This window comes from Lissotriton vulgaris, chromosome 6 (genome assembly GCF_964263255.1).
Source record: "Lissotriton vulgaris chromosome 6, aLisVul1.2, whole genome shotgun sequence".
In the NCBI taxonomy this organism is placed as follows: Eukaryota; Metazoa; Chordata; class Amphibia; order Caudata; family Salamandridae; genus Lissotriton; species Lissotriton vulgaris.
The window spans coordinates 978,785,368-978,799,736 of record NC_141694.1 but is presented as its reverse complement, the minus strand read 5'-3'; the positions used below and the strand labels follow the sequence as shown (position 1 = coordinate 978,799,736).

The 14,369-nt window shown below is 44.8% G+C and overlaps 1 protein-coding gene across 1 annotated transcript in view; it reads right to left on the bottom strand.

Annotated features, from left to right (window-relative positions):
- Positions 1-6,699: 6,699 nt before the first annotated feature.
- Positions 6,700-14,369, bottom strand: part of LOC147708272 (uncharacterized) — a 413,470-nt gene continuing 405,800 nt past the window's right edge. Inside the window, exon 22 of the mRNA XM_086925333.1 lies at positions 6,700-6,822. The gene's annotated coding sequence lies outside the window, so the exon portion shown is untranslated. The remainder of the gene's footprint in view (positions 6,823-14,369) is intronic.

The following is a 14,369-nucleotide window of genomic DNA, read 5'->3' as shown; positions in this document are numbered from 1 at the left end:
CTTCTCCAGCTTCTAATAGCGTTAGCCTATTTACAAATGTTGACATTGTCTTTGGTGTGTTTTGGGGTTGCCAGCTATTTTATAGGTGCCATTAGGTGCAGGAACAGGCTGATGATTGCATAAATGGGACTATGTCTTAAACTAATTCATGTATGATTTTTTGTTGGAATTCTACTATTATTATTTGTATTCATAAACTTAGGACTTAGTGTGTTGGATAGGACTACTTCGTACCTGATGGGTTTTATATAATTGTGCAAAACTATGAAATAAGAATAGTAACACATATATTTATGAATTGATTGCATGCACTTTGATGGTTTTAATCTAACCGAATAAAGTTACACTTGACTTGACTCGGATCTGTCTATGTCCTGCCAGGTTACTTCGGTGGTAGGCATCTGCACGGGCTTACTTAGGCAACTACGGAGACTTGTTCCTCTCCTCTCTACTTCTGCATTACAATCAATTGTTTCCGCCACTGTCATTTCTCAGCTGGACTACGGGAATGCCCTCTATCTGGGCATCCCCCAGAAGGTCCTGAGGAGTATGCAAGTTGTACAAAACGATGCGGCCAGGCTCATTTTTAGTCTCCCTAGGAGAACACAAGCCACCCCTCTACTACATAAATTGCACTGGATGCCCATTGAACAGTGCGTGCACTTTAGGATCCTTTGTATAGCCCACAAGGCCATTTATGGGGATGCACCGAAATACATAAAAGACTGAGTGCAAAGTACGTTCCCGGCCGGGCTCTACGTTCTTCTGAGGCCTGCAGGCTAGCCTCTTCCAGTTACAAACTTAAGACTAAAGGTGGCAGAGCGTTCTCGGTCCTCCTTCACAGATCTGGAATGACCTCCCGGAGAACCTGCGTAAGGAATCGGCTCTGCTCTCCTTTAGAAAGCTTTTAAAGTCCTACCTGTTTAGAGACACATTGACAACTGTATAAGCTCCGCCTTCGCAGCTACGCTTGCGACCTGCTCTTTTCTCTAGAAGCGGTTAGAGACCAGTGGTGATTTGCCCTATATAAAAATAAAATAACATAACATAACATAGATAAAGAGATCTTTTTGCCAGCCAAGTGGCAGCGTACCCATCTCACTAGATGTGTTTTAGGATATGGTACAACAGTAGCAATTAAGCCAGCTGATAATTTGAGCGAGGAAAAGTTATGCTACAGTTAATGGGAATAATAAAAGCTATGAATAGAATGTTCACCATCATTATTTTAGGCAATTCCTACCAGTTCAGCAATAGTGAAGTTGAGACTCTCATGCTCAAAATTACGTTCATACAAATTTAGAAATCTCAAAAAATGCCCAAATTTCTTTATTCTTACTATCTTAGTTTTCATTTGGGAATCCTGTCTACCCTGCTACTCATTTCATTACCAAGATAAATGTATCCTGCTGCTTGCTAGGCAACAGAGTGGCCCTCACGTCAGACAACATCTTGCTTTAGCTTTATATGGTCATAGCACCTCTGGTCTAATTGTCCTTGTGGAACCTGACCACACAGGTGGATGAGATATCACATGTTATGCAATAGGTTACGATCTGTATTCATGACTGCAAGGCAAGCAGGAGGGGGCATGGTAAAGGACTCTGAACCACTCAACGCAATGGGGCCTTTTTGAAAGTGGGATGGAGATACAAAAACAGAGGTTATCCTTACCAACAATCCCGTCTGCGCCCGTCCGCGGCAGGCAGGGGCTAGGGGCACCCCACTCTGTCCGTTTGATTACCTATTCCTCATGTCAACTTTGCTCTTAATGGACCCCTGGCACCATCTCTTCCTCTGTAGCGACCTATGTGTCTGCCCTTGGCTTGTCTACCTCCCCTCCCCGCTCCCCTCCTGCGATTGTGTCACAGATGATACCCTCGCATGTCTCATCACCCCTGACCCTTGACCATCCCTTCACTCCCCAAGCTCCGGCTTTTAACATCTCGGCCACACTACTCAACACCAGGTCTGCGGTCAGTCACCAACACGAGCTATTTGACTACATCGACACGCATGCACCCGATCTCTTGTTTTTGACAGAGACTTGGTTCAAGGCGGACTCCCTACCCAATATTCTAGCTACATTGCCCCCCTCATACTCTGCAATCCGAGCGGATCGGCTGGAGGGCAAGAGGGGTGGAGGAGTGGCCTTGATAGCTCGCACTGACCTCCACTTTCAGATCCTTCCCTCCCCTCCAATTCCGGAAGTGGACTACCTGGGTAGCACGTTCGACCTCTTATCAAACACCCCTGACCTGTGTCCTCAACTATCGCCCCCCAACTCACCCCTTCCTTTAATTCCAGCTTCCAAGATCTTCTAGCCACTTTGGCGATAAACAACTCTTCAGTCTTAGTCCTAGGAGACCTCAACTTCTGGCCAAACGACTCAGCTGAAAGTCCCCACTCCAAGGGCTTTACTGACCTCATGAACAGTCTCAATTTTACATCATACATCCACTGTCCCACTCATATCCACGGTCACATGCTGGACCAGATCTGGGCTTTAAATGTCCCCACATCACCTCCTATTGTTTCCCCTTGCCTCTGGTCAGATCACTCTCTTATCTCTTTCTCCCTTGCCCTAGCCCCTGATGCTAAGCCTCCACTCCGTAAGAATATCTGGGTCAGGTAATGGGGCAAAGCTGATATGCCTTCCTTCTGCTCGTCCTTGGCTGAGACCAGCCCGGACCTCTCAGGCCTTACTGCCCCAGCTCAGCTGGCAACTATCAACAACTGGTTGATTCAATCAGGCAATGAATTCGCTCCCCTAAGACGGATCACGGTTAAAAGGGCTCACGCAGCTAACAGATGGTTTAACTCAGACCTCAAGGCAAAAAAGCTGGATGCGCGGAGAGCCGAGCGAGCCTGGAGGAGAGCTTATTGCCCTACATTGAAACTCGCATACCTCTCTGTCCTCCAGACCTATAAAAAAGCCATTCTCGAGGCCAAGACAGCTTTTTACTCCAACAGGATACTAGCGGCCGAGTCCCAGTCCAAAGAAATTTTTGCCACAGTACACAAATTAGCCTTATCCAACAGAGCCACGGCCACGATCCCCCCTTCCCAACATCTATGCAACTCGCTCAATGATTTCTTCCTCGAGAAGGTTGCAAAAATTAAAATTAACATACCCCCTCCCTCACCTACATTTGTCAACCCCTCTCCCCCTCCCACTGCCTCTAAACTGACCATCATTCCTCCACTGACCACGGACTCCCTTCCGCCGTTGCTCCAACGGGTAAAATCGGGCTCTCCTTTGGACTTTGGCCCTGCTCACGTCCTTAGAGAGATCTACCTAACTTGTCCTATCACCCCCCCTCACACTCCTTAACGACTCGCTCAGCAATGGTGTTGTCCCCAGCCTTCACAAAGCAGCGGTCGTTATTCCAATCCTGAAAAAACCTGGTGCTGACCCCTCATCCCCTTCCAACTACCGCCCCATTTCCCTCCTGCCCTATTTGGGAAAGGTTTTGGAAACTCATGTCACCACCACCCTGAGCGCTCACGTGGAAGCAAATCACTGTCTCTCCCCCCGCCAGGCGGGCTTCCGACCGCTACACTCCACGGAGAAGGTAGTGATTTCAGTAATGGATGGACTTTGCGAGGGCATTGACACCAATCTCTCGCAGGCCCTTATTCTCCTGGACCTGTCCGCCGCCTTTGACACGGTGAACCACTCCATCCTCCTTACCCGTGTCAAGGCGGCGGGCATAGAGGGCTTAGCCCTCTCATGGCTTGAGTCCTTCCTATGTGACAGGGCTCAAGCGGTCCACCTTGCTGGCTTCACTGCCGCCTCCCGTAAGGTGGAGTGTGGCGTCCCCCAGGGGTCATCACTCTCCCCCCTTTTGTTCAATCTATACATTTACCCCCTCATTTTTATGTTGCAGCAGCTGGAGGTCACGGTGTTCAACTACGCCGACGACCTCCAGCTAATCTTTAATCTTTCCCATTCCCCCTCGTCCGCTCAGAATGTTCAAACCGTTATGCTATTCATCCAGGATTGGATGAACTGCAACCACCTCAAACTCAATCCAGACAAGACTGAGTTAGTCTTGACTGGAGGTGGTTGCAGTCCATGGTCCCCGTTATTTTGGCCCCCTTCACTTGGTGTTCCCCCACTTCCGGTTCCTAAAGTCAAGACCCTTGGGATTCTGCTTAACTCACAACTCTCTGTGCACTCCCAAGTTAGTTCGGTGGTATACTCCTGCTTCTTTTCTCTCAGGACAATTAGGAAAATCTCTCGCTTTTTCTCTATTCAGGTGTTGAAGGTCATCGTACTGGCTATGGTGCTTTCGCGCCTTGATTATGGAAACATAATCTACAACGGCGCGCCGGCTTACGCCATACATCGCTTGCAGCTAGTGCAGAATCAGGCTGCCCGCCTGATTCACGGATTGCCCAAATACCATCGAGCCACTCCATTGCTAAAGGCACTGCACTGGCTTCCCGTGAGAGAGCGATCCCTATTCAAACTAGGCTGCCTCACTTTCCAGGCCAGGATGGGCACTGCCCCCGAGTTAATCAGTTCAGCCATCAGTCCCTACTTACCGGGCAGAGAACTCCGTTCAACCCACATGGCACTCCTGACCATACCCCGCTTCAAGAAAAAGAAAGCCGGCGGGGCGAAATTTGCGACCCTTGCACCAGTGTTCTGGAACTCCCTTCCCTTGGCGCTTCGTACTTCATCTTCCTATTTAGAGTTCCGGAAAAATCTGAAAACTTTTCTCTTTTCTAGCGCCTTTGCCACTTAGTATGCCCTTTCCTGCTGCTGTCTGCTGGTCGTAATCCTTAAAGTGCCATGAAACCGCTGGGTATAAGCGCGCTCAACAAATGTTTTTAAATTCAAATTCAAATCCATCTTAAGTACCAGAGTCCAACATACAGTGTGTAGGGGAAGACGTTAAATGAGCTTCCTTCCGTGAGAATGTAACACTATTATTCTATAGTGAGATAGTGCATTACATACGCAAAGGCAGCAATTTCCTTGAATCGAACATTGCTAGTGATGGAGCGAGGTGTGGAACAAAATTTTGTATACCCCTCATGAAGTCACTTTCTCATAACAGTAACGTGGACTAATTGTGTGGTTTTGAAAAATAATCAACATAGAGTAAGTAGAATGGAAACATAAATACATGTGGAAAACGAATTTGCTTGTGTTGCAACTATAATCAATTAACCAAGTGATGTTGTGATGTCCAAAATTAATGCAGCAGCTATAAACTAACCAAAAGCGGCATGAATGTGCTTTCTGTTTCTTTATTTGTGGCAAAAACATGAAGACAGGTGAGCAAATCACGCATATGTGTTGCTTTATTTGCTAGGTAATAACTAACAGGGATACCTTAGTAAGGGGGAGGCAAACAGAAGGGTTATAATTCAATATTTAACGTTTGATTGTGTTTGTTCATATAATAGTTCCCGTTCTGGCCTATGAGGCCTAGAACAAAATGGAAGTTTTCATAACTCTGAGATTGAAACGCTGTACTCACTCAAAGAGTGAAAAAAGAATTGTAGGTGAGCTCGAGATGACTATGCCCGTGTAGGATGGGTCAAGGACAGCGTGCCTTAAAAAGTCCAGTTGAGTGCCAACAAAATGTCCGGCTTCCGGAGGGAGAGAAGAAGGGAAGGACCCGGAGCAGTACGCTGAGAACTGGTTGCGGGAACTCTTACCCCGGGGGACGCTGTCCCCACATTTTGTGGTAGAAACCGCACACAGAGTGCCAGCGCAGACACCCCGCCCTGGAGCCCAGCCTCGTCCGTTCCTCTTCAAACTTCTAAAGTACCGCGATCGGGACGTGGTGCTTCGTGAAACCAGGAAGCTGGGCGATCTCAAAGTGGGGAACAGGCGAGTGATGGGCCAAAATTCGTGGTAATCTGGAAAGCACAACAGCGCACATTTAAACGGACTGCTCAGTTGAGTAAAGGTATGGACATTTGTCTACCATGCGAGTGTTTTCCGCGTTAGTTTGGAGATTCTTCAAAATTACTTCAGGTAAGGACTTAGCTATCGCCGCTTAGATCTTATGCAGAGCATGCCACTTATTCATCTTGTGGATTTCGCTTGTGTGATACCCTAGTGACACTACTCTATGTGCTATTGGCCTAACAGGACTTTATGTGCTACTTGGGCGCTCAAGAGAGTAATTGCCCTCTTTTATCTTTATCCTTTAGAATTTTTTTTTGTATGGAGTAGTGTCTCCACCATTTGTGTATGCAGGAAAAAGTTTAGGAGCTGGTAACCGCATTAAGGTGCATTTTCGGTACATGTACCACGAGCTAAATCTAATTAAGAGGTATGCTATTAATAGCTCCCTTGTTCTGATTGTCCTTACCAACAATCCATCTTAAGTATCAGAGTCCAACATACAGAGTGCAGGGGAAGATGTTAAACAAGCTTCCTTCCGTGAGAATGTAACACCATTGTTCTAAAGTGAGATAGTGTATTTAAACCGCAAAGGCAGCAATTTCCTTGAATGGAACATTGCTAGCACCGGGATCTAAATCAGGCTTCAGTAGCCTGGGAAGCAGTCATTCTTTTATTAACTATCATGACCAACACAATGTGATCCCCATTACTTCCATCTTGACAGAAATCATATACAAGCACAGGCCCCCACTGGAAGGTAGTGAGGACATTCAGGTGCTGTGAAAGTCTTTTTAATGCCTAAAGGAATGATTGTGAGATTTACTTACCATATAAATTGGTCAAATGATGCTGTATGCGAGAAGACTGCCTTTCTGTATTTTTTCTTCAGTCTCGGCAATGCAGAGACATTCTGTTGTGAAACACTGCCACTGCTGGACATTTAGTATAATCTGCAGATGGAAAAGTCCACTGTTAGCACATTTACTATAAGCAGTACAAACAATCTTGATTTTTATAAAGGGTAAACAGATGTTATGTTATAGGGGTAGTTGTTAAACACACGGCTACTCCAAGGAGTGTCCCGGTGCTGTTTTAACGCCAAAACAGAGCAAGTGAAGAAACAACCAGGGGTACCTAACTGGAGTGCGACTACTGTTAGAAGAGTCAGGTCTTTAAGCTTTGCATAAAGCTGAGAAGTTCACGTTCCTGTCTAAGGTAGAAAGGGAGACCATTCCATAATTTTGTGGCTACTACTTGAAAAGAGCGGCCTCCTTTTAAAGCACGGTCAAACTTAGGCACAATTGTCAGCTGAAGGGAGGAGGATCGCAGCGTTCTGAGAGGTTTGTAGGGCTGAATTTTGTTCCTGATATACAGGGCCCAAATGTTATTTAGAGCCTTAAAAGTTAGGACCAGGGATTTAAAAAAGACTCTTTGTCTCACTGGAAGCCAGTGCAATGATCTAAGGTGGGGAGACACATGTGACCTGGGTCCAACCATAAGCACGGACCTAGCTGCCGCATTTTGAACAACCTGCAGGCGGTTTAGTAAGTAGTCTGGAAGGCCCAGGTACAAAACATTTACATAGTCCAACCTTGATGTAATCAGGGCCTGGACCACAGTTTTCCTATGCGGAATAGGAACAAAGGGAGAACATTCCTCATCATTTTTAAAAGGCCAAAGCAGGTGCCAGCAACCGATTGAACCTGGGACTTCATGGTCATGTCAGAGTCCAACTTCACTCCTAATTTTTTTTGCAGTAGAGACTGGTCTTTAAGGAGGAGATAGATTTTTAGGCCACCATTGACGCCACTCATCGCCTGGGGTATGTCCAAAAAAGATAATTTCTGACTTGTGGGAGTTGCAAAGCAACTGATTTTGCCTGAACCACTCAAAAACCTTGGTTAAACAAGCATTGACTTTGTTGCCATTTAGCACCTCATCCTTCTCACAGGTGAACAGCAATTGCGTGTCATCGGCGTACAATTTTATCTTTGCCCTGTACTGTTCTGCAATAGGAGCCAGGGGGGCCATATATATATTAGACAGGGTCAGACTTAAGACTGAACCCAGTGGGACCCCAACGCTCAGTGTTGCAATGCGGGCTGAAAAAGGGGGGGGCCCAGACTGTTTGCTCTCAGAGGACTCTGAACCACTCCAAGCACTGGGGCCTTAATGAAAGTAGGACAGAGATACAAAAACTGAGATTATCCTTACCAACAATCCAACTTAAGTATCAGAGTCCAACATACAAAGTGCAGGGGAAGACGTTAAATGAGCTTCCTTCCGTGAGAAGGAAACACTATTGTTCAAAAGTGAGATAGTGCATTTCAGCCGCAAAGACAGCAATTTCCTTGAATGGAACATTGCTAGCACCGGGATCTAAATCAGGCTTTAGTAGCCTTGGAGGCAGTCAGTCAGTATTATTAACTTTCATGGCCAACACAATGTGATCCATATTACTTCCATCTTGACAGAAATTATATACAAGCACAGCCCCCCACTGGAAGGTAGTGAGGACATTCAGATGCTGTGAAAGTCTTTTTAATGCAATTCAATTTCAAAGCTTTTATTCGATTTGCAAACAAATCATACAAGCAAAACATGAAATCAATCCATTGCATTAAAAAATTGTTACAAATTTATACAGGGGAATCCAAAATAATTCATATGGGGATAAGACACATATTAACAAGCGTTTAAACATTGGATCTCAATTAAAAAAACATGAAGATGACAAAAAGGTATAAAAGTTAAAATCGTACAGACAGGAATAAATAGATTAGCGCAAAATGCTTATCCTGGCAGCTGTACGTTGCATAACAAGCCCCTGCCTAGATCATGGGGCAAGAAAATTTTAATTTAAAATTTTTTGATACAGACAGGAAAATATAGAAATATAGCAGCACTAAACGTTTCCTGGCAGCTGTATGATAAAAATATGAAAAATCAAAAGGAAGAAAACATGTACAGACAGGATTAAAAATATGTTTGAACATTGCTAAACAAGTGCTCCCCCTGGCAACTGTACATTTATGGGAAAGTACAGACAGGAGTATAGAAATCATAGCAATACAATACTTTTCCTGGCAGCTGTACATTTCAGAATAAAAGTGGCAACAAAAAAACATATGTCCGCATTTTCTAAAGCTGAAAGTAACGCAAGGGCTTTCTTAAAAGACCGTATATTATATTTAATAAATATAGGTTTTAAATACCTTAATCTTAAAAAGTGGTAAAATTTACAAAAAAGTAAGAAATGGCAGCAACTCTGGCGCGAAACATTGTCGCAAGGGCAGGGAGTTTCAGATTTCTGTTTCTGGACTGGAAACGCAACTAAATGGTGTACGGTACCCAACCTGACGCGGGTTAAAACATATTGATGAGATGGGCGGCAGACATATAGGAGATAGACTTGGAACCCCGATGGTAAGTTAAGTTCTCTATAGAACTTCACAGTAGTTAGCTTACCATATACCTCATCTCGCTCTTTCTTTTTGTACATCAGAAAAGTTTGTTTGATCTCTTTTTTGGGTATTGCTACCGCGAGTTCGGGGTCAGCAAGAACATCAATATCAAACAAAGTCTTAAACCAAAAACTAATATATTTCAGCCAAAGAATACGTAAAGAAAAGTCCAGGCCTATACAGTCAAGAATAATTTCTTGAGTGAATCGAGTTTCTGGCTTAGCCCAAATAGAACGCCACAATAAGAGTGGACGAACGGCTGCTAAGTCCGAGATAAACTCAACCCCAACCTCGTCGTGGATTAATTGAATGGAAGCGGAGTGGGGAACACAAAGCACTTTTCTTAGGAACTTGTTCTCCTCTTTTTGGAGAGAGGTGCCGTCTGTGTGGCCCCACACCCCAGCCCCATACAATGCCGAGGGAACACAGCGAATATTATAAATGTTAATCATATCACGGATGCTTCTCGAACCGAGCTTAGAAGAAAATCGAAAAACGCTGCTGGTACAGCGAGTCATTTTCAACCTGGCATTTTCAAGCTCTGATCTCCAGGACCCATCGTTAGCATAGGTGATTCCTAAATAACAAAATGTTTTAACTTGTAACATTTTATCGCTGTCTAGATAGAAATTGGACTTTTGTTTATTGGCTGACTCGCCACACAGCATAACATAGGTCTTAGATTTATTTACACAGAGTCTCCTGTTTTGTATAAACAACATAAAACCATCAATGAGACGCTGTAAGCCTATCTGAGTGCGTGATAAAAGTACCGCGTCGTCCGCATAAAGTAAGATTGGGACAGAATTGCCTCCAATCTGCGGGGCGTCTGCAGGTATGGTAGCCAAGGTACGGTCAACACAGTTAATAAAAAGAGAAAATAAAAGGGGAGCTAGTACGCATCCTTGGCGGATGCCCCTAGATACCTTAAAGAATGGTGTACATTCACCATGGGTACCATATCGGACTTTACAGGAAAGTTTCTGGTAAAGTCTAGCCAGAAAATGTACTATTTCTTTCGGTGCTCCTAACTCCAATAAAACCTGCCAAAGAATGCCGTGATCAACTAAATCAAATGCGCTGCTCAGGTCTGCAAAACATAAAAATAAATTGCCCTTTTTAGCCACTGTATATTTATTAATTAAAAGATCCAAATTCACGCATTGCTCCAGGGTACCCATCCCCTTCCTGAAGCCGTATTGCACTTTAGTTAAAATGTTCATATCTTCTGCCCAAGTTTCAAGTCTTTTGAGCAGAATTCTACTCATAACCTTTACTGAGGCATCCAATAAAGAGATTGGCCGATAGTTGGAGGCCTCGGATTTGCTGCCTTTTTTATATAAGGGGATGATAACCGATTGACCCCAAGAGGGGGGGAAATTGCCTTCCGCTGCACAGTTAAAGGTCCTAACCAAAATGGGAGCCCACAGGTTAGGTTCTACTTTTAATAAATCTATGGGCACCCCATCAGGTCCCGGGGCTTTCCCCCCCTTGCTATTAGCAAGGCCTTCTAGTCCCTCTTGCAGCGTAATCTCTAACGGTATAGGTAACCACATTGGCGAATCAGCAAGAGGTAGGGTTAATGATACCCTTTCTGGGTTAAAAATGTTAGTGAAGTGAGAGACCCAGTCCTCGCAGGCAACATAAGAAGTGATTTCTGGGACACCTTCTGTGTTTAAAAATGGACTGTTGACTATTTCCCAGTAAAGTTTACTATTTTTTGTCTCAACTGCTTCATTCAATTTATCCCAGGCTTCTCTCTGTAGTACCTTTTTCCTGTTCGAGATAGCCAATTTGTAATTAACCCTTGCTTCTTTGATGCTAATACCATCGCGGGGTTTGAGCCCTAAAGCGCGTTTTAGTTCCCGTAGGGCTACGGTACAGGGCTTGTCAAACCATCCCAATTTAATCGTTTTATTAGCTGAGGGTTTCTTAGTGAAGATACCCTCAATGATGGTATTGATATTAATAAATTGGGATATCAGGAGATCGTGATTAAAAACATCTTTAAGGCAATACCTAATCTCAATTTTACAACTGGTTATTACCTCCCTCTGTTTGGCCGCAGAATTGACCCCCGTCCATTTGATTCTCGGACCATTGGGTCGCTGGGACACTATATCGGTGGTGCAGGTTTCCCCAGTTCTATGTGTGACACCCCTTGAAGGAAGGGTGACACAAATACTATTGTGATCGCTAAGACTTTCCTCTCTCACGTGCAAGCTTATATAGTCCCCATTACTTGAGAACAGAATGTGATCAATAAAAGTCCCAGCTTCCCTCCCTGTAAAGGTGGGACATGTGGCATTCTGCTTATTTTTATTACAGTTTAATAGGGATAAATCTAGTTTAGATAGCAGTTTGTTTAAGGTGGAGCCGTAATGGCAATGTGGGAAGTGGGGAAAATCCTCACTCCTTCCCGCACCCCCGTTAGAATTATCCGGCTCCACCCCAAAGCCGCATGGGTTGCCCTTAGATAGCTGACATGGCTGCAGATTAAAGTCCCCGGCCCATAGAATGTCTAACTGTTTCTTTGAAATGCCTATAGCCTTAGCTATTTCTTTTTCCAGGGGGTACAGGATATTCCCTCTGGAGGCATCAAAAATATTATTGTAAAAGTTGACAAGAACTAGGTCCTTACCCTTAGCACATGCAATCCTTAATACCTGGCTGTAAGCTCCCACATTTGAGCTACTTCTAACTTTGTAGGTTTCCAATCTGTTGGAAAGGAGAATCAAGAGACCCCCCTTTGCCCTTCCAGAGTTAGATTTGGTGGCATTCAGGCAATAAGAAGAATAACCTTCTACATTAATATCCTCCAGACTCCAAGTCTCTTGGAGGAGGACTATATCGAACCCTTCTCCTATGAATCTGGACCAAAAAGGGGTATTTAACTTCCCTGCGATACCAGCGATATTCCAGGATATCAATATAAGGTCACCCGGCTTAGTTACCTGAGCTGGTATCTTTGAGGGTCCAATTACTGACCTGCAGGTAGTGGATTGGGTGTTAAAAGGGTGATGACAAGATGAAGGGGGTTGGGTAAAAGAAATTTCGGGTGCGGGAGACTTATGTAGAACCATATGACCACTAAAAGACACAGGTGCCACTGTAAGAGCGGAGTTAGGACTAGGGCTGGCAGGGTTAGATCGCACAACCACCCCAGATGCCGACCGCCTGTTGACAGTTGGAATCGATGTTAAAGGGACATAAAGTCAATCGACCATCTCCAGGCTGTCAAATCTGTTGGAGGCTTGGATGCCCTGCCACCCGCCATCTACAAAACGGTTGTTATTGGGATACCAAGGACGGGGTACCCAATCCCTACCTCTGAACTGTTGTATTTGCCAAGGGTCGCCATAGTCCCATTGGTGTTCTTGGTTCATAGCCCAATTTGGCGGTGGAATTGGGTAATGGTAATTAGAAGTAGGTGGATAGAAAAAGGAGAGTCGATGGGTATCAATTCCACCTTTCTTCTCTAGATCGGGCCAAGAACAGATGTGGTTTACAGTAGAGGCGTCCTCACATGTAACAATGACACAATCCCCTTGAATACTCTTGGGGATCTTACCCACCCAAGAAACCCTACGTACCGAAGATATTCTACAAGTGAATGGGGGCTTCAGGGGCCTGTGAATACTAAGCCACTGCAGAATTTTATTCCGGAGGGACCAGTGAGGTTCATCAGTTCCCTCTGGAAGTTCCGGTACTCCTGTTAGAATTGCCGTAAATGGAGATACCTCAGGGGCCAATTGAAATGGGCGTTTAGGTCTGGGCTTCTTTTTGTCTGTGTGGGGGTTAGCTTTGGGGACCTTATTTTTGCTAGTAGATTGCTGTGAAGGCTCATTGGTCAGGGTACGATTGGCATCATTGGAGGTAACTTGTGAGGTCTGGACAGCAAGAATTTGCTGGGTAGATGACGGTGTCTGGGGTAATGGTTTATCTTTCAGTTTAGATTTGGAACAGTTAGTACAAGTGTTAACAGTAGACGGTGTTGAAATGGTGGGATCCTTTGTTTTTGATTTGGTATTAAACATAACTGTATTGACAGACGGTTTGTCTATGTTAGTCTTAGCTGGAGGGACCCCCGGACAAGACACTGCAGGTGAAACCACAGATAAACCCCCCCCAGGTTTAACTATACCTTCCCTTGGATGGTTGGGAGATTTAGCAATAAGTATGGCAAGCTGTTTCTCAATGGCCATAATGCTCCGTTCCAGGGGCTGGAGTTGTTGTTTAAAGAAGTCCCTGAGTCTTTCAAACAACTCGGTATTATCGAAGTCAGACGGACAAGGTGCCCCCCCCTGAACAATACCCTTGGGAGTACAATGTAGGTTAGGCGGAGCAGATATTACAGAGTTAGTACAGGTAGGTATATTCGTGACTAGTGCTGTAGTAGTCCCTTTCTTTTTCTTATTTTTGGGATGTTGATTAGCCTTATTCCCTTTATTTGTGGGTATCGACTGCTTAGGAATGGCGCCTTCTCTTACCCCCATGGAACGGAGTCTTTTTAATGCATTAAGGAATGTTTGTGATATTTACTTATTGTTAGACCTGGCATCATTGGCGTCGGTTTCCCTTCCATTTTTTGCTGTTGCCTCATGTATTTTTGCTGGTGTTAGATGCTTTGGTCACTGTGCCACTGCTATTCAGTGCTACAGTGCAAGTGCTCCCTATTGTAAATTGATGTATGGATTAGTGATTCCATGTTTGGTTATTTTGGTTTACTTGTCAGACCCTAGTCTAGTGCACTGATTGTGTCAGGGCGTGTAATCCAAATGCTGCTGGGGGGCATGCAGCACTGGTGTGCCACCCACAGAAGCAGCCTTATAAAATGTGTCTAAGGTCTGCTATTGCAGAGCCTGCATGCAGTCTGGTACTGTCATGCTGACTGGGCAAGTGCACCCACTTCCCAGTCCCTAAACCTTCCCTTTTCTTCATATCTGTCAACCCTATGGTAGGCCCAAGGGCAGAGTGCATTGTAAGTATAAGGTAGGACAAGCCCTGGTGTGTGTGTGGCATGTCCTAATAGT